Below are 25,079 nucleotides of genomic sequence, written 5' to 3'. Positions count from 1 at the left end.
AGCAAGATAAGTGATTTTCTCCTCTTTTCCAAAATTTTTCATATCAACATTATTTTATAATTAAATTATTTTACTTTACAAATCCAATGTGATATTTTAAAATAATTAAAGTAATTTGAATAAGAGTGGAAAAAGACAAACTTTTGGAAGCTGAAAATATGTCAAAGAAAGGAGAATGAATGCAACCTTAAAAAGGAGGTTCACAATGGCACATTCAGCAGTAAAAAGAGCAGGGGATTCAGGCCAAGGAACAAATCAAATACCAATGCCCAGAAGAAAAACACTTGAGAGTTAAGCACTTCAGATTTTTTATTAGCTCTTAGTAAATAAAGTAAGATTAAAGGAAAGCATTGGAGACAGCCAAGAGATCTTCACCCTTCAACCTCCTCTTGTCTTGGCGTTAAGCACGAAGGAATTAAATAAAGACCATATGTTCTATTATTTTACCTGGTCAACAGGCTGTAAGGCTTTGAAGGAAAAGAAAACGAAGACAAGTTCCCAAAGCATTCAGGTGTATAGCTCAGCTTGGAAAGCTGAACTTTGCCTTCATTTGAAGTGGTCACTGAATGCAACTAAGAGTAGCCAGTGCTAGAACAGAATTGTGCACAGCTTGATTTCTCACAGGGCTTAAGAATTCTAGTCGTGACTGCCTGTAGCACTGACTTGGCCTTTTTCTCTCTTCAAAGCATTTTATGCATTCCTACTTTTTACTTAAGCAAACCTCCATTCTGCCCCAGAAGTTTGATTCATATATGGAGAAGACTGAGACAAATGAGTGTGCATGTTTCCTAAATTTGAAATGGAAGTGGAATCAGAACAGGATTTTCTAAGTCGCATCCCTCCTAAAGGTTGAGTTTATAAACGTAACTTGTTTTTGATAAGTCCTGATCTAGTTTAAAAAAAAAATCTAGGCAAAATATAAGTGAAAAATGAGTGCCCAGTCAAGAATGTTGTGTAGACTCTCACTTTCTGTATGCCACCCATCTTCCCAGCCCAAGCATAGACAGGGCTATTTCAGCAATAGGAGTCACTGACACCCATCCCCTGCCCTGCACAGAGCACCAGGAAATGGGGCATCCATCTGGTTCTAGTCCTGAATATTAGCTTCCTAAACTTTTTCTTCTAAGCAGGGATCTAAGAGTAGATAATGTCATTCAACTTGAGTGCATAGCCACATCACTTTTATTATTTAACATGGAGTCCACCCAGACTCCATGAGAAGAAGCAATACATCAGTAGCACCCAGTTAAAAGTTATTTTTAATATTCTTTCCCTTCATGACATCAAACCTAACCTTGTGATCAAGACTCTGCCAAGATAGAACTAACCAGATGATCTTCTGCTCCACCCCCAATTACTGTTTTCCTCATTATCGTGTGAATTTCTTTTTATAATGTCATTGACATAAGGTAGGGTCTTAGTTCCTGGGCAACCAGGAGTGGAAAATGTGCAGAGAAGTTGTGGCATAAACATTTAGAATCTCTTGTCAGTTTCCCACAATTCTCTTGATTCCTCAGATTCTTGTGGTTAAGAGAATGCCAACTGTGTCAGAGCTTTGCTGCTTTCTCTTCCTGCATTGTCTGCCTCCTGCTCGTGGGTTTGGCTGACCTACACATTGTCTATTGAATTTACTAATTTAACTCCTACTTGCTGATCTTGAGGCTTTTCCCCTAATCCTGCAAAATTGAGGCCCCCTTGATTTATCATTTCCTTTCTACAAAATTTTTTAATAAAGACTGGCATTATTTAAATCTGGGCTGAGGTTTGCAATTGTAAGGACACTTAAATGTATTCTTTTCCTCTGGTTCATTACTACAGATTTGGGAATAGTGTTGGTAAGAATTTATTCTAAAACTGCCAACTTTCTTGGTTTTGATAAGCAATTTTCTTGGTTTCAATAGATAATTAGAGGATTTCAAAAAGCAAGATACTTCTGATCTAGAATGAGGTTGATATTTGTCATGAACTGTTTATCTTCTCTGTCTCCTCAAGGATGTCCTTGGAATTTTTAGTACTCAACACAGAAAAGCAGTAAAATTGCCTTTGACAATTCTGATCATGTCCAAGAAAATCCAAAACAAAAAGTGCCACCCAAATTTGCCTGTCAGATAGTCCAGCATTTCAAAGGAGGTCTCTTCTAAGAAAAGCAGCTAGAGCCAAAGAAAACTCGACACTATTATGTCATAAATTCATCATTGCTAAGTTTTTTGGCTGGGAACCATGGCCTTCGTGGTCTAGGGAAATATTCTTTAGAGTCTTAAAGTTCTATGAATTTTTTAATTTAGGTGTTTTTATGTCAATGATAATCTAAAAACAATATAAACATATTCTGGATCACATGTACAATAATATAAGAAGAAATCAGTCCACAATTATACCAAATCTCTGAAACCAGATGTGTTTTAGAATTCACAGTTTTTCAGGTTTTAGGAAGATTACATGGTGCATATACTGTGTATTATGTAATACCTATAGTGGAGGCTGGGGAAACCCCAGGAAATCAATCAGATGAATATTTCTGTGGTGAAGAATGTAAACATTTCTGTAGTGAAACTAAGTATGATAAACGTAGACTATGAATAGACCGTATTCTGATCCATAAAATAAGCCTTGACAGATGTAAAGTAATTAAAAATATTAAAATTATGTGTCTGACTAAAAAGTAATTAGACTAGAAATCAATAATAAGAAATTTATCTGGAAAATCGTTCAAATATTTAGAAATGAAATAACACACTTCTAAATAACCCATTAGACAAAGAGAAAGTCACAAGGAGGTTAGAACATATTTTAATGAATTAAATTAGACAACATATAAATTGTGTGAATGCAGCTAAAACAACACTAAGAGGAAAATGTATAGCATTAAATGTTTCAAAACTAAGGTTTCAAACCAACTTCCTAAACTACCTAGGTAAATTAGAAAAAAGAAAATTTAACTAAAAGCAATAAATAAAAGATTAAGCAATAAAGATAAGGTCAGAAATCAATGGAATTGAAAACAGAGAAAAGAGAAAATCAATAAAAGCAAAATCTGTTTCTTTGAAAAAAATCAATGAAGTTGATAAAAAAATTTTAGCTGAACTGCTAAGGAAAAAAGAGAGAACTCATGAATTAATAGTATTAGTGATGAAAGAGGAAACATCACTAAAGATCCTAAGGACATTAAAGGAAGTAAGGGACTACCGATCAATTTTATGTAATAGATTTGATAACTTAGATGCAATGGAAAAAATTGCTCAAATGTTATAAACCTACCACTCAAGGTCACTCAAGAAGAAAGAGGTAACCTGAATAATCCTATACCAAATAATGAAATTAAATTTGTAGTTAAACGTCTTCCAACAAAGAAAACCCTGGACTCTGATAACTTCACTGGCAAATTTTACCTAATGACAAAGGAAAAGATAACACAATTTTATATAAACTTCCTAAAAATAGAGGAACATGAAACACATTCCTGCTCAAATTATGAGGCCAGCATTACCCTGATACCAAGACCAGACAAAGACATTTAAAGGAGAGAAAATTATAGACCAATATCCCTTGGGAGCATAAACACAAAGATTCTTAACAAAATATTAGCAAGTTAAATGTAGGAATTAAATTATATTATGACCAAATGGAACTTATCCTAGTAACGCAAGTTTGGTTCAACATTAAAACATCATTGAAATTCATCATGATCATCTCGATAGATACAGAAAAATCACTTAACAAAGTTCAACATGTATTCATCAGGCAAACTCTCTTCATTCTGATGAAAGATGTCAACAAAAACAGCTATAACCAACCTCATACTTTCCTATTCAAGATTGAATATTTTCTTTCCAAGATTAAGAATAAGGCAAGGATTTTTATTTTCACCACTTCCAGTCAACGTCATACTGGGAGATTCTAGCCAGTGAAATAACGGCAATTTTTTTTTTTTAAAGCACAGATTGGAAAGGAGTAAGTAAAACTTGTCTTTTTCTTCAGCAATGTGATTGACTATGTAGAAAATCCCAAAGATTTTACCAAAAAACCTCTTAGAACTAATAAGTGAGTTCAGCAAGTTTTTAGGATGCCAGATGAATTGCTGGTTGGAATATAAAATGGTTACTACCTCCAGGATAAATTAAAGTTAACCATACACTTATATTTTGATTCAACAGTTCCACTCCATACTTACCCAAGAGAAATGAAGACATTGAAGACACTTCTCTTTATTTGTCCACACAAAAAATTGAATGTGAATGTATTTAGCAGTTTTATTCTTTTCCTACAAGATTTTATTTAAATTCCAGTTGGTTAACATACGGTGTAATAATTGTTTCAGGTGTAGAATTCAGTGATTCATCACTTACATACAACAGCCAGTGCTCATCAAAACGAGTGCCCTCCTTAATCCCCATCAATCATTTACCTCGTCCCCTCACCCACCTTCCCTCCAGTAACCCTCAGTTTGTTCTCTATGGTCAAGAGTCTATTTTATGGTTTGTCTCTCTTTTTCTTTTCCCCCATGTTTATGTTTTGATTCTTAAATTCCACGTATGAGTGAAATCAGATGGTATTCATCTTTTTCTGACTTATTTTGCTCAGCATATCTAGCTCCATCCATGTCATTGCAAATGGCAAGATTTCATTTTTTATGGCTGAGTAATATTCCATATACGTAATGGAGTGTGTGTGTGTGTGTGTGTGTATTCCACATCGTTGTTTTATTCTTAATTTTGAAAGCAACTGCCATGTTCACCAGTTGGTGAATGGATAAAGAAGTGGTGGTACATCTATAAAATAGAATACTACTCAGCAATAAAAAAGAAGAAACTATTGATACAATACAGATGAATCTCAAAAGCATTATACTGAGTGAAAGAAGGCAGTCTCAAATGGCTACACACTATATGATTTGACCTTCATAGTCTAGCACTTTCTAAAGTAAGTGCCTTCCTATTCTGGATAACACAAGGGTGATATTTTCTGATGAACTTGTTTGTTAAAGGTAGAGAAAGCTGAAATGCGGAGTGCTTCAGGGAAAGTGTGACCAAGATCAGAGAGTTTATTCTCCAGTTATGAAAGGATGACTGTGTCAAGACTCAGAGCACAGTGAGACGTTAAACAGAAAGCCCTTGACATCCTGCCACAGGGGCATTCCAACCGGTTAGAACAAAATGTTTAAAAACATGGTATTTGCATGGATCAGGCAATAAACCAGCTTTTGTGAAAGAAAATTCAAAATATACAACTTGGTTGGATTGTTTAGATATGTGGCTGTGTTATGCCTTTTTCATCTTTAATTTTTAAAATCTCCCATTTGAAAGAACACCTTCCCTTGGTCCTATTTTTCCCTCCAATTCCCATCGCCATATCTTTGCTGCTTTATACACATCATCTCCATTTCACCCTCTCCAAATCTCTTATGCACCCATTCAAATCATGCCACTGAAATACCTCTTGTCAAAGTCATGAATGATCTACATGTTTTCAAATCCAGTGGTCAGTTCTCTGTTCTTAATCTGTCTCAAAACACCATTCAGTATAGTCACTTACTCCTTGAGCTTCTAGGACACCACACTTTCCTGGTTTTTCTTCTCAATACCTGATTGTTCTCAGCTTCCCTCCTAGATATCTAAGTATTGGGGTGCTCAAGGACTAAGCCCAGCCACTGTCCCTCTTCTCTCCCCAGGTGGCCTCACGCAGTACCATAACCGTAAATACCATCTATACACCACTGGCTCCCTGAAGCAAATATAGCAAGTTTACTTATTCAACATTCATTCCAAACTCCTCCAGCTTTCCTTCTAACACTCGAGAGGTTGTAAAACTAAAATGGCATGTTTTTCTTATAGCTGGAGTGGAGACATGTGGTTGAATTTCTTCAACTCATGTGCATCGGTGCAAAATCTGGGTGCACATGATTAGGAGAGAGAGGGTCACATTTCATGACTAAGGCATATCTGCTTTGTCTGAAGGAAGTCAGATAGATTTCCAATGTCCAGTCCCTAATGGCACACCAACAATGGTGTTTCTATTAGAACTTTCCAATGGTGTGGTTGGATGTTTGCCCTGGCTGCATCATGTTTGGCCATGTAACATCCAGGTCTTGTTCTATCTATTCTTGGAACCATGTAATACTCCATTTCTTTTTTTTTCACTTTATTGAATTTTCTTTATTTGATCAGCCTATACCATTCTACATAAATTAAAAATATGTCATTTAGCACATATTTTAGATTTTATTTTTTTAAGTAATCTCTATACCTAACATGGGGCTCGAACTTACAACCTTGAGATCAAGACTCGCATGCTCTACTGACTGAGCCAGTCAGGCGCCCCCTTATTCAGCACAGTTTTATACTTTGACTTAGCCTAAATGCATAATATAAAATAAAAGTAGGAACAGTACAACTGTTTCCCCCACACACACATTTACTGATTAAGGGTTATTGTAGTCTTACATTTTTAATATGGAACATCTACATCAGAGCCAACTTTTATTCCTCTTATGTTATAATTCCAGTTACAGCTGAACGTGTTACTTTTTATCTTAGTTGTTATATTTTTTATTTTTCTTATTTTTTGAGTGAGTTGACATATAATGTTACATTACTTTCAGGTGTACAACACAGTGATTCAACATCTCTATATATTATGCTATGCTTACAGCAAGTGTAACTACCATCTGTCATCATACGATGCTATTACAATATCATTGACTATATTCCCTATGCTGTACCTTTTACTCTTGTGGCTTATTCATTCTGTAACTGGGAGACTGTATCTCTCACTTCCCTTCACCCATTTTGCCCATCCCTCCACCCCTTTCCCCTTTTGCAACCATCAGTTTATTCTGTTTATAGGTCTGATTCTGCTCTTTGCTTCTTTACTTATTCATTTTATTTTGTTTTGTTTTTGAGATTCTACATATGGGTGAAATCATATGGTGTTTGTCTTTCTTGGTCTGACTTATTTCACTTAGCATAATACCCTCTAGGCCCATCCAGGTTGTCACAAGCAGAAAAATCTCATCCTTTTATGGCTGAGTAATATTCCATTGTATATATGCACTACACCTTCTTTATCCATTCATCAATCAGTGGACACTTAGGTTGCTTCCATTTCTTGGCTATTGCTAAGTAATGCTGTAATAAACGTGAGAGTGCATGTAACATCCCATTTCTATTTAAACTGGCTAGAGGGGATTCTATTGTCTGCAATTAAGAAACCCGTGCAATACTACCCCCAAGTTGTTATTTCCAGCCAAGCACCTAACTTTAGATAATGTATTTCCAAATGGCTACTTGATATCTTTGCTTGGATATCTAAAGAGTTCCTTAATGTTAACACGGTAACAAATGAATTTTTGATATCCTCTCAAATTAGCTACTTCCCTAAGTTCTTCAACTCAGTAATTCATGCCATAAATCTTGGGGTCTTTTTTGAGTCATTTTTTATACTGAATTCATCTATGAATTCTGTTGACTCAGTCTTTGCAGTGTTTCCTTAATCTGACCACTTCTCATCATTCCCACCCCTAACACTGGGGTTTGATGTAACAGATTCCTAAATAATATCCCTGCTTCTACCCTAGCCCCACCACAGTCTGTTCGCACAAAGGTAAAGGGATCCTATAAGTCCTCTTTTGTCTGTATTGTGTTGCTTTTCTCATCATTTTCCACGTGATATTATTCACAAAGTCAATCATCTGACTCCCTAATTTGGTTGCTCTTAAATTACTGCTGAATTTAATGTAAGAGTAAAAAACTCATTAGAATATTGCTTTTGAAAGAGGAGAATTACATGAAGAATGATGATCCCAGTATGTCCTAACATCTTTGACTCATCTCGAAACTTCTATTTGTATTTAATGGAGAAACCATACTTTCAGATCCCTATACTCTGACCTTCAGAATCCTTTGACTTTCATTTCCTTTGTAGTGATCACTTCCTCTTCCAAACTTTTATTTTTTTTCCTTGAAATGGTTCTCCTTTCTGTTCATTCATTCCTCATTTACATTGCCATTATTCTACCAATGTACTTTATTGATCTATATGAAGAATATAAAATAATTTCATTACTATCTCTATGGCTTCAGGCTTTCCCTTCTCCAGTTTTTCCAGCACAATGTCACATGGATGATATTTATAAATAATTGTTTTGGTCATGTCATTCTAGTACTAAAAAACAAAAATTGTCTCCAAGCTGTAGTTGGGATGTCAAGGTACTCCACAGTAATTGACCCAGCCATCCATCCAGGCAGTCAACCAGGCATCTATCTTAGGGGGGTGCCAGTCACTAGGAATAAGAAAGTTATGAGCTGTACATAGATAGCATCTATAAACCAGGAAGTAGATAATGAATGGCACCAACTCAGTACCACAAAAGAGCTCAAAAGAGAGCAGGATCATCCTTTGGTGTGACCATTGAGGTCACGCAGATGCTCTGGTTTGGGGATTTGAGGGTTATGAGCCAAGGCAAGATGTGAATTCACAGAATGGGACCTAGCCTATACTGACCGTGGGTCAAGACTCTTGCTATGGAGATGTCAGGAATAAGGTTAGACTGTGGGCTTCCTAGGCTAATCCATAAACTCTGTGAGGACAAGCATCATGTAAAGATCTTGTCTAGTACCACCTTGTGTCCAGCACTCCTTACATAGTAGCTGACTGTGGAATGCATTAATAAATAAATTATTTATTTTTTAAAAGATCTTATTTATTTGAGAGAGAGAGAGCATGAGTGTAGCGAGGAGCAGAGGGAGAGGGAGAGGGAGAGAATTCTTAAGCAGACTCCCCCCTGAACATGAAGCCTGATGCGGGGCTCGATCCCAGGACCCGAGATGATGACCTGAGCCAAGATCAGGAGTTGGACACTCAACCAACTGAACCACTCGGGTGCCCCTACGTAATTTAAAAGACAGAAAATGAATACCTGTCTTGCTAGTTATAAAACCATGGTTCTCAACAGGGGGTGATTTTGTCCCCTAAGGGACATTTAGCAATGTCTGGAGACATTTGTGGTTGTCACAAGTGGGGTGGGGTAGCTACTAGCATCTAGTGGGTGGAGGCCAGCATCCCACAATGCATAGGACAGCCCCCTCTACAAAGAATTATCTGACCCCAAATGTTCACAGTGCCAGGAAGGTTGAAAAACCACAGTTATAAAACATCACTTCAAGTATCTTTGTTTCTTTTATCTGGAAGTAAAGAATAAAGTTTCTAATAGGTAGAAGAAAGCAATGACTTTGCCAACATTTTTACTCTAAGGAATTTGAAAAGTAACAAGATACCCCATTGGCTCTGGTGAATGGGCTCATTACACTAATGAAAAACCTGGCATTGTCCTTCCACTGGTAAAGGTCTAAAAAGACATTCTAAGTTCCAAAAGGAGAACTTGGCAGAAACCAAGTATAATTGTGAAAAGACACAATGCCCTGGGAGAAACCTGCCTTAAGCACAGCCAACTACGTAGAAACTTAGATCTTCAGGTTCTAATGGTGACTAATTGAATCCATGAGAGGCTGCGCGTGTAGGAGTCTCGAGTCTCCTAGTGCTTAAAATGCCATGTCTTCTAGAGTTGCTTTGAAAATAAAACTATAGAATTCTTTGAAGCTGGAAGTAATGCAGTGGGATAACTTTATGGAATTGAAAAGTGAGCAAAAATGTTAATGTTTACTTTTTAGCTACACGAAAGGCGAATACGTGGACTGCTAAATTTTAAGCACCATGGTTCGGTAAGAGAGATGAATATTCTTCATGATGAAAACTCCTTTTTGCCCTCATGAAGGGGGCATTACCCATGATGATGACTCAGTGTTCTTAAATATTCTGGCAATTGATGGAATACATTTCAGTGTAATACGCCCTCCTTTTAGGACTGTTTTCCAAGTTTTCTTTGTGTCAACTTACACCCCCCAAAATAAAACACATACCTTGGCTGAGATCACCCAATCAAGGCAAAATAAAAAACAAAAAAACAAACCCAAACCCCCAAGCACGTTTAAAAGGTCTGTTAGGGATACTAAAAGCAAGAGTTGTAGAGCAGATTGAACTCTTCAAAACCTACACATTTTTTAACACAGATTTAAAAGTGCACCTTTGTTCCTGCCACACCAAAGAAAAGTAAACCTTTGTTTAATGGTTAACAATTTTTTGCAGCTACTACCTTTTAAACTACTCCAGGGCCAAGATGACTATCTGGAGAGGCGAATTACAGATCACTTAGGCAGGAGATTATGCCATGTTGACCCACTCTGAAGTTTGATTTTAAACAGTGATTATATTCTTATTGTGCAGGCTACATTTACTTGAGCCTTGTTATCTGGACTAAATGGCAATAGAGCAAGCAAATACATTTGTGCAAATGTTGAAAAAGAGCTCAGGGGCTGTAGGGAGCCATATAACACAGCACGATGGTTCGGATTAAAGAAAAGTCTGGTAACAACCAAGAATTTACACTGAGATATTAATTAAAAAATTAGAACAGAACACACCAACTTGCTTATCTTTAAATCTACATATTAATCTCTGGAGGTTTTTATGACTCAACTGTGAACTAAAATGGAACTAATTCAAAATAAAGTCTTATCTGTTTCTAAATAAAGTAGAAGTTAAACTGGCATGGCAAAAATTCCTTATTTGGGTTTTATTCCAAAACAAAAGCAAAATTGCATTTGGCTGAAGCCCCTAATGCAAAACACACACACACACACACACACACGCTATTTAATGGGACATTTTATTAATTCTTAATCGTGTTGAGGGCCTACTATGAACAACCCTTGTTTGCAACAATGCCAGGTAAGAGAGGCATGTCCTTCTGTTAGTGGCCAAATAAAGAACCCCTTCCTGTGCCCTCGCCTCTGTATCTGTCCTCTCCACCTTACCCTGGGCTGGAAGTGCCAACCCATGTATTCACAGCCAACAGAATCAATCGGCCACACTGTTTAATAGCGGCAGCCATCTTTTAAGTGTTTTGATTTGTGGGTTAAATGATATGCCAATTCTGCACTCTTAATATCCGCCTTATACTCTCCAATTGCTGCAGTATAATAAAAATATAATTTTGAAATAGCTAAACTATAACTTGGGTAAAATCTGAACTAAGCTTAAACTATTTCTGAAAATTGAGTGGAACCTCAATCATTTGGAGGTAGGACCTCAAATTTTTTTAGCTTCCACCTCACATCATAAGCAAATTAAATTTAAACAAAGCGACTTTTAAAAAGACACTTCTGAGGTAATTGGGGATATGTGAGCATAGGCTAAATATTAGAGGAAATTAAGGAATTATCATTAATGTTGTTACTTGTGATTACATTTTTTTTTATTTTTAAAGTTATTCAAGGGATTCATATTGAAATACTTAGTAGTGAAATGAGATGAAGTATGAGATTTGCTTAAAAGGACTCCAGAAAAAACAAACCAGAAAATGGAGGTGGTGCTGGATGAAACAAATTGGCAAAATGTTGATCATCATAGAAGCTGGGTGAACGGTTTATGCAGATTTATTATACCATTCTCTCTACTTCTGTGCAAGTTTTTAAAAACGCTAGAAAACAACAATAATGGGGGCTCCTGGGTGGCTCTGTTGGTTAATGAGCCCAGGGTGCTGGGATCAAGCCCCACATTGGGCTCCCTGATCAGCAGGGAGCTGTTTCTCCCTCTCCCTCTGCTCCTCCTTATCCCCCCCCCACCACTCGCTCATGCTCTCTCTCTCTCAAATAAATAAATAATATCTGTTTAAAAAAACAATAACAAGTTACTTGCCAGATAAAAAGCAATATAAAAAAACCTACCTAGGGTAATTTAGAACATCAAAACTTAAAGGGATCACAGTGAGATATCACTGTATATGTGTCAGAATGGTTAAAAACGAAAGAAGCAAATATCTAGTGATATCAAGTGTTGGCAAGGATGTAGAGCCATGGGAACTGACACATTGCTGGTAGAAATGCAAAATGGTCGGGTCTCCTTGAAAAGAGTTTAGCAGTTTCTTGTAAAGTTAAACATAGAATTATATGATGCAGCAGTCCTACTCCCAGGTATTTACCCAGGAGAAATTAAAATTTATATTCACTCTAAAATCAGTATGTGAACATTTATAGTGGCTTTATTCATAATTACCCAAAACTAGAAATAACCCAAACATCTTACAAGTGGTAAATGAATAAACAGTGGTATCTTCATACAGTAAAACACTATTCAGGAACAAAGGGAACAAACTACTGATACGTTTGCTGTCTTTGGCACAGTGGTAGGCACCTTTCTGCGTCTTGCTTTTCTTTGCTTCTAAGTTGACCATATCAAAAGAACATGTTTACACAGAAACATGTATGCGAATGTTCATTGCAGAATTATTCCATAATAATCAAAAGGGGCAAACAACTCAAATGTCCATCAACTAATGAATAGATGGACAAACTATGGTTTATCCATACAATGGAATATGATTCAGCTACAGAGGAATGAAGTGAATCATGCTACAATGTCGATGAACCTCAAAAACATTACGCTAAGTGAAAGGAGTTAATCGTAAAAGACCATATTGTATGATCCCGTTTATTTGAAATGTCCAGAATAGGCAAATCCATAGAGATTTCTAGGACTGGAAGGAGGAGGGGATGGCGAGTGACTGCTAGTGGGTACAGAATTTCTTACTGGGGTGATAAAAGTGTTCTGGAATTAGATAGTGGTGATGATTGCACAACTCTGTAAATATATTAAAAACCACTGCATTATTCACTTTAAAATGACGAATTTTATGTTAGAAGCAGTAGTCTTTTGATACTTTTCACAAAAACATAAAATTATTGCTTATCTTTTATGGGTACAGATCACAAAGTCCTAGTGAACTTTGGATCCTGATGCCTGGTGTGTAGCAAGGATCCGACGTTTATGAATATTTCCCAAATGCACGATTCTTTTGGATGAGAACCATCTCTGTTTAGTTTAAAGAGGTTATCAAACTTCCTTTTCTCATTTATTCAGTTCTTTCATTAGAAGAATTTTACCTGAATGTTCCTCCAATTTGGACTGAAGAACCCCCATTCGAACTGAAAACTTTTCCTTAAAACTCTTTGCCAGTTGCATGCAACTCTCTGTGAATTCCTTCCAGCTAAATATTCCATCACTCTTTTGTTCATTAAAAGAAATGAATTCCAGCAGCTCGGCTTTGTAAACAACTTTGCAATAAAAAACAAGTGTTCACATTCAGTGAATGAAAACCATTTTAGACAGGAAATGGGCTTCAGGTTCCAAATTCAGTGCCTGTGTTCCAAACAGAAATGTGATTAGGAAAATATTGAAATGGGAATCGGGAAGCTTTTTCGTTAAATAATTAACTGAAGACTTTTCTGTTCCTTCAAAATTGAAAGAAATAGTGGATCTCAACACTCTACCTTTTGTATAGTTAAGGAAGGATTCCTGTATCAGATATTCAGGTAAAAATGAGAGGAATCAAATACTCTCCTTTATTTGCTGGGATGAGAAAAGACTTTGAAACTGCTTCTGTCTGCTGAATACTGTTTCAGGTATCTGATGTGGGTGGGAGTGATAAACTTGGAATAAGAAAGCTTGGGTTCTAATCCCAGTTCTTTTTCTTTCCTGCTATGTGACCTTAGACTTGATGAAAAGAGGATAATACTGCCTAACTAGAAAAGTCACTGCGAAGTGTAATTGATAATAAGTAGAGGAAACCCAGTGCATAGACGATAACCCCAGATGTAATGAACCAAACTGAAATATTTATGGAGTTGTATTATGTGCAAACCACCATGCTGCTGGTGATGACACCCTGAAGAAAAAGCACTTAATATCCCTACCCTCACAGAACTTACAGTCCAGTGAGGGAACACTGCCAACTTCTTAGGCAGTGAGAACATGGCTTTTCCTTTGCTTGGTCTTCATTCATCTGTATGAGTGAGCGCGGTGGCTTTCCATATGGTCGTTTTCAAGGGCACTACAAGTAAACAAGAATATTTTAAAGTGAATATTGTCGTGATTGGGCAACCAAAGTGTTCAGACTAATAAAACCAGTAAGTGATACTCTGAATATTCAGTGGGAAGGTAAGTGAGAAACTGGAACAAATCAAGAGTTTTGTGAACTAAGTATTTCACGCAGAAGGAATTGTCCCCTAGGTGTGGAACCAGAACCCACTAGAAAAGGTACTGCAATCCTGCTTTATCTTAGAGGTTTCCTTTGTAACTTTTGGACATGTTAATTTCATCAGCCCCCCACCCCGCCCCGCTCCTGCTTTATGTAAATGTTAGATTGTAACTCAAGGAGTTTCATAAATTTAACCACAAGTTTTGGAACCATTGAAGAATTATGTCAGCATCTTTCACATTTTTTTTCTTTACAAAGAGAAATCTGGAAATTCACTTTCCTCTTACAGCCAAGGAATTAGAGTGGGAAGTTTTGATCTAGATCAAAGTAGTACTGCTGGTCTTACTCAATTTTTATTAACCCAAGACTTTGAAGCATGAGGTTGACATTAGGTTGTTTGTGAAGCTCCTTGGTCCCTATTCTCCCACACATCTAGGTACTTAACTAGATTCCTGCACATTTCATGATTTTAAATGGAATTTCTCAATGTATGTTATAAATGATGGTGTTCAGCTCCACAGCCCAGGAAATGACTGTGGATGTGATATTTCCTTTAAAATCTTGAACATTTCAATAATTTTGCATTTAGTTGAGAATACATGTTATTTTCTAAATCAAAGAATATGCTGTTCAAATAATTTACTCAAATACTGAGCTGACCTTTCAAAGCAAATGACCCACGTGAAGGTTTCTAATATATACACCAAGAAAAGCCCCCGGGTATCTGGAAGTCACCAAAAAGAAACTGAATAAAGCCATTGCATGCGCTGAAAAACTTTCTCAGCTCATGACTTGCACATTTGTAGAAAGATTGCAATTTGAAATACTGTTGATTCACATTATTGCTTACTTGAGGCAACTAAATATTTCTGTATCCCAAGGCCAATGTGATGGTACCACCCACTTCTTTTCTATTGGAAATTCCAAGTTTTTAAATCAAAACCTCAGAGTGGAGTCCTAAAATTGCTTAGTGGTGAATATTTTTCAGTGAAGCCATATCTTACAACCACATCTGCTGAACTGTGAGGTTTGTCAGGCTGTGGTCACCCTCCCAACTGCCTCATGGCCTACTTAATTTATGCCTGAAGGAATGCATGAATATAAAAATCAGAATATTCATAGCCCTTAGACTCAAATTATTCCATAGTCCATTTACCGACATTTGGGTATGAAACTGTTATTTTATTTTTTCACAAGGTAAAAGCAAATTGCTGGCAAGTTTCTTACCTAAAATACAATTTGCTTAATATTTCAACTCCAATGTTACAGAGTGGTAGATTGAGACATGGATCCATGTATGTCTTACACCAATATTCAGTGTAATGAAATTGAAAATGTGAAAATGTCTTTTTGGTATTTTACTGAAATTGACTCTTTTACTTCAAATCAAATCTTTAAAGTATGACACAGCTTCAAAATTAATTTCCAGGGAACTAATAAGACATTATGGAAACTGATAATATTGAAAGGGATTTTTCTCTTTTTATTCATCCCCCAGATGATTGGCTGTGTATTTTGCCTATCTTGCATTATGTTCACATCTATGTAACTTCCAAATCTGTTAAAATTATAAAATATCATAAAATTAAGTTAGCAAAGAATTCCAAAATGTTTTCATGCTACTTGAGAATAGATATATAGAAATATCTTCACAGGCATTCCAGGTATAGAGAAAGGATTTCAAAAATTCAAGAAAAGCCCAGGGGGTACAAGGAAAATAGAATTGATATCTCACTCCTAAAAGGGTTAGTTAAATGTTTTTTTATATAAAATTTTACTTTCCTAGAGCAAAATTATTTGAAGTTCCCCTTTAGTTCATCCTCCTCTATTTAGCCACCATTATGTTCTAAAAGCTTATATTTCAAAGGTATAATGTTGAAGAAGAACATTAAATAAGACAGCAGGTCAGAGATGAATCAAAGGATGGAGAAAATGTTAGTGTTTCCCTTATTTCAACCTACTGAAATAATTTTTTAAATGGTTTTTTATTATGTTAGTCACCATACAGTACATCCCTGGTTTCTGATGTAAAGTTTGATGATTCTTTAGTTGCGTATAACACACAGTGCACCATCCAATACGTGCCCTCTTTACTACCCATCACCAGTCTATCCCATTCCCCCACCCCCCTCCCCTCCGAAGCCCTCAGTTTGTTTCTCAGAGTCCATAGGCTCTCATGCTTCATTCCCCCTTCTGATTACCCCCCCTTTCTTTATCGCTTTCTTCCCCTATCTTATGTTCCATAGATGAGAGAAATCATATGATAATTGTCTTTCTCTGCTTGACTTATTTCACTTAGCATTATCAACCTACTGAAATAATTTAAGGCAAGAACTTGGTTCTCTGCAGAGAACTGGCTCTCCAAACATTTCAGATGTTTAAAAAAAAAATACAAATACCCGGCCAACCATTGGAGATTCTGATTCAATAGGTTTTGTTTAGGATTCTGGGATTTAAAAAAAAATAAAGTTTATAATGTGCAGCTAGGTTTGAATTTCCTAAAGATGCTTGGTCATAAGTCTTACCAGGAAAACATTTCAAAATACATGGGCTGGTAGAACCCAAGAATCACTATTTATCCCAAATTCCTTGGATGATTATTATGATCCTAAAGTTTGGGAAATGCTGATCAAGAGACTAAAGTGGAAGGCAGGTTTAAATAACTATAGAAAGTATGATACAAATGTAGATTTTGTTATCTTTCATTGTGTTCGCTGATGACATGTTCAGCATAACACATTTCTAAAACAAGTGTTGGTCTTGACTGAAAATAGTACTACATTCATCTTTGGAAGAATTTAGCTTTTGTGAGCTTATAGAGGTGGGAGGAGCCTATATAGGGAGCGGTATGAGAGAGGAGACACCTTCCCAACCAGCAAAATCTTCAGGATCAACCCTAGGGCTCAGGGCACTGATGTTTTATAGCCACCATTGCTTTATATGCAGCCCATCTGTGTACAAAAGTGATTGTGTTCTCATGAGATCGTGACCCCACTTTTCAGGATAAAGTCCTAAGATTTCAAGTCATTCCTCTAAGATAGGGTATCCCAAAGTGCCTGTCATAGTGTGTTAGTTCTATCTGAGGGTCATAGTACTGTGAAAGAGGTAATTCCGTGAAAAATGAGCTGTGTGGACAAGTGATTTGGGAAACATGGCATTTTATATTCATCTCCTGGAGATCCATAGCACATATTAGCATATTTAAAGCTCTGATAAATCCTGCATGCCTAGTTACCATTGTTTAATCCACATTTTTCAAATTAATATAGAATTCTTTTTTTTTAATAGAGTACCTATTCACGCTGGAGGATCTGCTCCTTGGAGAAATCTTGAGGAACATTGTTTTAAGGTACTAATATGGTACTGACATCTAGAATTATTTGTGGGGTTTAATACTGATGACAAGGAATAGGCATTTACTCTCTTCTAAGAAGATGAAATTAAATAGAAAATTAGGTAAACTGAAAAAAATGCATTTGTTTAGTAGCTGATGGAAATGACCACATAGGACAAAGAAAAGAAATTTTCTGTTTTATATGTCTGTTTATATTGTGGGGTTTAGGGAATCAAACAAGTTACAGAACTCTAATTTCTGAGTTGAACAAGAGGCACGCATTAAATACTACTGGGTACTCTTTGCTCATTTGGTTGCCATGGACGCTACCAAGGTATATAAGCAGAGCTTATAATAGATTTGTGATATTAATAGTGAATGTTTATTGAGTGCCTAACATGCGGTGGAGTCTAATCTAACCCTTTACATCTATCATCTTGCTTAGTCCCTACAGTAGCCATGTAAGGTAAATACTGATATTATGCCCATGCTTTCTGGATTAGAAGTTTTCTGAGTCCTACTGATAATTAGTAGTGAAGATGGCATGTCAGGCCTGAAGGTTTCACTCCAGAAACTCCACGCGTGACCATTATGCTACAAGGCCGCTAGACTGCACCCATGGATCCTGGCTTACCAGGCATACAGATGGAAAGATTACTGGGCTTGGGGACTCATCTAAAAATTCCCGATTTTCTGAGGCCTTACTCTAAAATCTCAGCTTTGTTCAACCTAAAATATATTTTTAAAACTTGTATTTCTATTTTAATCCATTTTAAAATATATAAATATGTATGTGTGTATGCAGCATGTGTTATTTGGCTTTGTCAACATACACACGATACATGCAATCAATATACATGTGTGTATCTCATACGTTTGCTTGAACGAACGTTCCTACCTCTTCAAGGAAGCTCCTACCCCTTGCTTTTGTAGGAACTCTGTGTTTTGGAAAAAAAGTGTGGCCAAGTTCATTTTTACCCTCCGACTGCAGTGACAGGCTACATGTGAAATTTCAGTCTCGTTTGGACTCTGTACATGGGCGGATTTCATAGTCTGTCATTATTTCCCAGCGACATGGAATTAAAGGCCTTGCCTTGTGTTTATTGGCAACTTTTGGTTCCTCGGTCCTACTGAGATACTATAAGCATGAAGCAACCCTGCTGGGTTACCGGGAGTTTTAGTCTAGTGTACTAGATATGATTTCAGGCAAATCCCACTTGTTCGTTTTCTCTTGGTTAAGTTTGCTCTTCTCCCATCCCTGTGGGCTTCTATCTCTGAATATTTATTTACGATTCTGTTGTTTTAGAACGCAGGCTTTCTTGTACCATGGGATCCTTTCAAAATATGAAGTCGACCGCGAAGATGACAAAACACTCTTATTGAATTATCTTTTCTTCTGTTGCCTTATTCCCTGCAGTTTCTTGGTGGGGGGCTAGGGCAAGGCTTGCTACTGACTGGGTGCCAAGCTGTTCACCATATCACGTGTGTCGACCGTACACATGGTGAGTGCTCCTGTGCGGGACTGGGGTGTCCTTAAATAAGCCCCTTCGCTTCCAAATTCCTTCTAGGACGACTTGCCCACTTCCTGTCCTGCTGATCACACCCTTGGAAGGGATTTGAAGTCTGGAGTGTCTTTGATGTTTTCTTCTGGCCATGCCAAAGCCTCCCCAGGAGACAACAGGCTCTCTCAAGCCTGTGCAAATGGGTTTTTAAGTCAGTGTGTCTGCCAAGCTGTTGTGTTTCTTTGCTCTCTCTTTGATGTCCATCTAGCATGGTGCCTTGTATGCCTCACCCAATGCCTGGCATGCAGCAAATTCTCATTACCATTGCCTCGGTATGGAAACTTGCATGGAAAATATTTCTGGAACTCCCTCCTACCCATCCCAAGTTTATTTCCTTCTTCCTGTTCCGTTGCCTTCCCTCTCCCCTCTACCATACAGACATTTGCCAGATGTTAAGGAAATTCAGTAAATTGAAATAAAACAAAACAAACACGTAAAACCAAGAAGAGATAAGAATGTGGTTTCTTTAAATAACAGACTGCAGGGTTGGAGTAAATGGAAGTGTCACTTTACTCCTATACTGAGAACTCACGGTTTCAAGGCTTCAGACCTCGTGACAAGGCTTTGGACTCATCCAGTGAGCCCAGTTTAAATATATTCTGCTCTTGTTCTTTCTGGGGTGTGAGAAGAGTATTTATGGAGGGGCTGATCCAAAAATGAGGTGTTAACAAATCAGACAATCCCTTTCACCACCTATCAACACGTACACAGAGGTCTACTGGCAACTTTCACCACATTCATTTTCTTTTATGCTTGGTAGTTGGTTTCCAAAGGAACTTTTTTTTCACGAACAAATGAGTGAAGTAAAACACAAGGGGTGTGACTTTAAAGGATGCTATGTTAAATTTAGAGTTTGAATAAAGCACCGATGTCGTTAAAAATATACGGGCATAGGGGCTCCTGGGTGGCACAGCGGTTAAGCGTCTGCCTTCGGCTCAGGGCGTGATCCCAGCGTTCTGGGATCGAGCCCCACATCAGGCTCCTCCGCTATGAGCCTGCTTCTTCCTCTCCCACTCCCCCTGCTTGTGTTCCCTCTCTCACTGGCTGTCTCTATCTCTGTCAAATAAATAAAAAATCTTAAAAAAATATATACGGGCATATACTTCAATTCCTAGATGCTTAGACATCAGAATGTTGCAGTATGACTCCCCGGGAGGGAGTACAAAGGAGGATGTTGAGATGTGGACTTGCTAAGGGATTTGAGTCCAAGATCATCACTGAGTCATGTTTTCTCTCAATACTCTTAGCATTCTTTTCTCTTTCCTCTTGTTCGGTGACTCCAGCTCTGCTTCTTCTGAGAATCCCTGACATTCTTCCTTTGCAGCTTGAATTGTTCTGCCTGGTGCGTGTCATTCTTGCGTATTTGGTGTTTCCCTCCAACGATTCCAGCAGATGCTTCTCGTTCCTTTCCACTTTGAGTGTCCACCAAGCGTGCCTTTTTGTGCTTCAGTCTCTGCTGTCTAGTTCATCTTGGTTGATATCTACAATGAATGACTTCCCAGTAGTAGGTTATTAAGATGAGCCTAGTTTGGGCAGCCTTTAGCCCTCGCAGTATTTCCCGAGGGGCTGGTCAGGTTATAGAGAGCCGTAAGATTGGTGGCATCACGTCGCTTGGAATGATAATAAATAATGCAAAGGAAGGGGCAGTGCTTAGGTGATTATGGGCAGAACTATTACTTCTGTTTGCCCTTCATTAACTATGGAATGGTGAGGAACAGAGGCACAGATAATGCCGACACCTAAACACGATATTTGCGTGTGGCTTCAGGGTGCTTTCTTGGCAATGAAATTCAAGTGCGAGCCCTTCGATGTTCCAGACATTCACACCTCACACACCAGGTGTGTTTAAACACTGGACTGAGGCACAGGGCAAGTTGTCCAGATTACTTCTGAAGTCCTTTCTTCAAACCTCATTTGCGGAAGATGGGCTGCAGCCTATTCTCTACTGCTTCTTCTTTTTTTTTTTTAATGTTTTTTTATTATATTATGTTAGTCACCATACAGTACATCCCCAGTTTCTGATGTAAAGTTCGATGCTTCATTACTTGCGTATAACACCCAGTGCACCATGCAATACGTGCCCTCCTTACTACCCATCACCAGTCTATCCCATTCCTCCACCCCCCGCCTCTCTGAAGTCTTTATTGTTTCTCATAGTCCATAGTCTCTCATGCTTCATTCCCCCTTCTGATTACCCCCTTTTCTTTATCCCTTTCTTCCCCTACCGATCTTCCTAGATCTTGTGTTCCATAGATGGGAGAAATCATATGATAATTGTCTTTCTCTGCTTGACTTATTTCACTTAGCTTCTTGTAGCCTCCACTCTTCTGGTTGAAGATACGTGTTTTCGCAGTTCAAGCTGCCTTTCAAGTACAAGCGAGTTCATCATTAGAAGTGTCAGCTCAGCATTTCTGCCACTCTGTGCTTCCTCCTTCTGGGGAGAGCATAGATCAGAAAGTCTTGCCAAAGAAATGTTTGACACACAGAGTATGGTCTCTGGCAATGCTCTTCTTTCATGATTATGACCAAATATGTTTTCAGAAGGAAATAAATGCATCAATATATGAATAAATACAGCAATGTACAAATATCAAATATACAAATTTATTAAAAATTTATATTTATTGGGACGCCTGGGTGGTTCGTTCAGTTAAAGCATCTGCCTTCGGCTCAAGTCCTGATCCCAGAGTCTGGGGATCGAGCCCTGCGTTGGGGCTCCCTGCTCAGCGGGGAGTCTGCTTCTCCCTCTTCCTGCTCTTGCATTCTCTCTCTCTCTCTGTTTCAAATAAATAAATAAAAATCTTTTTTTAAAAAAAATTATATTTATTTATGTATTAATTTGTTTATTTAAAAGAAAACCTACTTCTTGCTAGAGTGAAAGAAGGATTTGCCTATGATAAAAATCATGGAAAACAAGGAGTTAAGGAAACCATTGGACCAAATGTCCAAACAACAAAAAGTGTTGCTCTAAGTACACAAGTATTTATGAAAGTTTTATAATATGCCTGGCACCATCTTAGATATACTGGTGTCTAAAAAATAAATACAAGAGATTATCTTTGCAAACAAAGGGTTTACTATTTTAAAAACAGAAACTGCATTGGGCACCCAGAAGGCATTCCAAAAAAGCTGAATGAAAGAATATGCATTTAAATTATGTTGGTCATAAGAAATAGAGAAAAAAATGCTTCACTTTCACTTAATGCCAAAACCAACATAAATTTAGAAATGTTTGCTAACGAAAAGTAGTTCAGAGCACTTGGCAAAACTTCTAGTGATTTACCATCCTGTCTTTGCCTAGGATATACTAATAGCAAATAGAGACCGAGAGAAAGAAAAAGAGAATTAGGCAAACAGGAGGGCCCTGATTCATTTCAGAAATGTATTTCCATTCAACCATGCCTAAAGCTGATTATAAATTATTAGATTAAATTGTAGTCTCTTTTGAACCCCAAATGGGACCATTCAGACGATGGTCAGAAGACAAACTGGAACACCAACCAAGCCTGCCTTACGTGTACTTGAGGCCACTGAGATTAAATTCTACCACACCCTGAGTGTTTCAGCCGACTATCAGATGTAACTGTAAACACTCAAGGTTCTTAGACATGAATGTGCTAAGCTTAAAGATTGTTTTCTATACAAAGATTTTTAGATTATATTACATTACATATTACGGTACAGCTCCTCCTATACCCACAAGCATTTGCTGATTCTTTTGCTGTCTCCCTTCTCCTGGGCCTCTTAATACTCAGCTGCTGCCCAGGTGTCTGTCTAGCTGTTCTATAAAGAGTCTGTGGTTGATAACAGAAAGGATTGTTTTTCCTTTTGGCTTGGTCAGTTTGAATGGCTGTGTTAAGTAGCCCATGATGCTAACCCAGGATATGTTGGAAGGTGATGACACAAAGGACTCAATCTAAAGACCAATTGTCTGCTCTTGCATCAGATTGTCCCCAGTTTTGCTTGACATGTAAGAATGGGGTAGAAGATTACAGTCATTGGAATTGTGTCAATTTGCCTAATAGCCTTGTTTACGTAGAATGTGAATTGGACGTATTATGTGCTTAAGGGTGAATGGATCTCAAGTAGTGAGGTTTAACAGAACATAATGTATTTGGATGGGTTCCCCAGTTCTCACTACTGGAAGCTTGACCCTACTGTCCTGTGTGGATGTAAAGGCACCCCATTAGCCATGGTTTTGAAAAGTGGTATTTTCTGCTGCTTGTATAGAAGCTGAAAATAGAAAGCCAGAAAGAAATTTGAGATTGCAGGTAAACCCTCAGCTCCAGAAACCCTTTGTTACAAACAAGAAGGGACATGTACTCATTATTTTCATGTAGCTAAGAAATAGAAGTTCAACTTAAGTTTAAATGTAATTTAAACTAAATTCCTATGACAACTCTTAACAGGTTAATTAAATTTGCTCAGGTGCTTAAATGCACTACTGGGCATATTTTGTGTAGTTCTGTTCATCACACTCCAGAAAAACAACAATTATAGAAGAGGTATGTACATTTGTGGGAGGGGGTCACTAACATCTTTTTCAATATTTAATGTGTGCTGGACCAGTGCTTCTCAAATGAATTCTAAGTAAAATTTTAGCGAATCAAATCCAACAATATATTAAGAAGCATAACGCATCATGATCATGTGGGGTTAATCCCAGGAATGCAGGTTGGCATAAAATATGAATATCAACCAATGTAATTCACTATATTAGCAAACTAGAAAAAGAAAGAAAAAGCTGTATGATAATATACACAGAAAAAGCATTTGTCAAAATCCAACATCCATTCCTGACAAAGCCTCTCAGCAAATAGGAATAGGAGAGAACTTCCTCAACCTGATAAAGGGCATCTATGAAGAACCCACAGCTAACATCATACTTCTGGTGAAAGACCAAGAGCTTTCTCCCTAAAATCAGAAGCAAGATGTCTATTTCATCACCTCTATTTAACATTGCACTGGAGAGTCTAGCCAGAGAAGTTAGTTAAGGAAAAAGAAATAAAGATTGGAAAGTAAAAAGCAAATCCATCTATATTCAGAGATGACATCATAGCCCACGTAGAAAATCTGATGGATCCACATATTAAAAAGCCGCTGGAGCTAATAAATGAGCTTAGCAAAGTTGCAAGACACAAGATCAATATACAAAAATAATCATACTTCTGTATACTGGCATGGAACAATAGAAAATTGAAATTAAAATATCATTTACATTAGCATAAAAGAATAAAATGCTTAGGGATAAATTGGATGAAATAGCCAAAAGAAACATGCAGTTAAAACTATAGAACATTCCTGAGAGAAATTAAATAATTACCTGCATAAATAGTCAAATATGCCTTATTCAAGTGTCAGAAGACTCAATCAATATTGTTAACATGTCATTTCCCCCCAAGTTGGCTAATAGATTCAATGCAATCTTAATCAAAATCTCAGCAGCCTTTTTTATAGATGACAAACTGATTCTAAAATTCATATGGAAATGCAAAGAACCTAGAATAATCCAAACAATATTTAAAAAGTAGGGCTTCAGAGAGGCGGGGGGTGGGGGAATGGGATAGACTGGTGATGGGTAGTAAGGAGGGCACATATTACATGGTGCACTGGGTGTTATACGCAACTAATGAATCATCGAACTTTGCATCAGACACCAGGGATGTACTGTATGGTGACTAACATAATATAATAAAAAAAATTAAAAAAATAAATAAATAAAAATAAAAAGTAGAACAAAGGTAGGCTAACACTACCTAATTTCAAAGTTATTATTAAGCTGCTATAATCAAGCCAGTGGGGTATTAAACGTATAGACAAATAGGGGCACCTGGGTGGCTCAGTAGGTTAAGCGACCGACTTTTGATTTCTGCTCAGGTCATGATCTCAAGGTCCTGAAATCGAGCCCCATGTTGGGCTCCATACTCAGTGGGGAGTCTGTCTGGGGATTCTCTCTCTTCCCTCTCCCTCCACCTCTCCCCCTGCTCGTTCTCTCTCTCTCTCTCAAATAAATAAATAAACCTTTAAAAAAAGATAGACAAATATATAAATGGAATAGAATAGGGAATCCAGCAATAGGCCTACATATATATGA

General features: G+C 37.4%; 1 protein-coding gene across 1 annotated transcript in view; it reads left to right on the top strand.

The window, feature by feature from the left end:
* MID1 (midline 1) overlaps positions 1 to 25,079 on the top strand; it is a 553,563-nt gene that overhangs the window by 160,378 nt on the left and 368,106 nt on the right. The window contains exon 5 of the mRNA XM_034649888.1: positions 17,378 to 17,438. The gene's annotated coding sequence lies outside the window, so the exon portion shown is untranslated. The remainder of the gene's footprint in view (positions 1 to 17,377; positions 17,439 to 25,079) is intronic.

Source organism: Ailuropoda melanoleuca, chromosome X, assembly GCF_002007445.2.
Source record: "Ailuropoda melanoleuca isolate Jingjing chromosome X, ASM200744v2, whole genome shotgun sequence".
In the NCBI taxonomy this organism is placed as follows: domain Eukaryota; kingdom Metazoa; phylum Chordata; class Mammalia; order Carnivora; family Ursidae; genus Ailuropoda; species Ailuropoda melanoleuca.
This window is presented reverse-complemented; position numbering and strand designations above follow the sequence as displayed.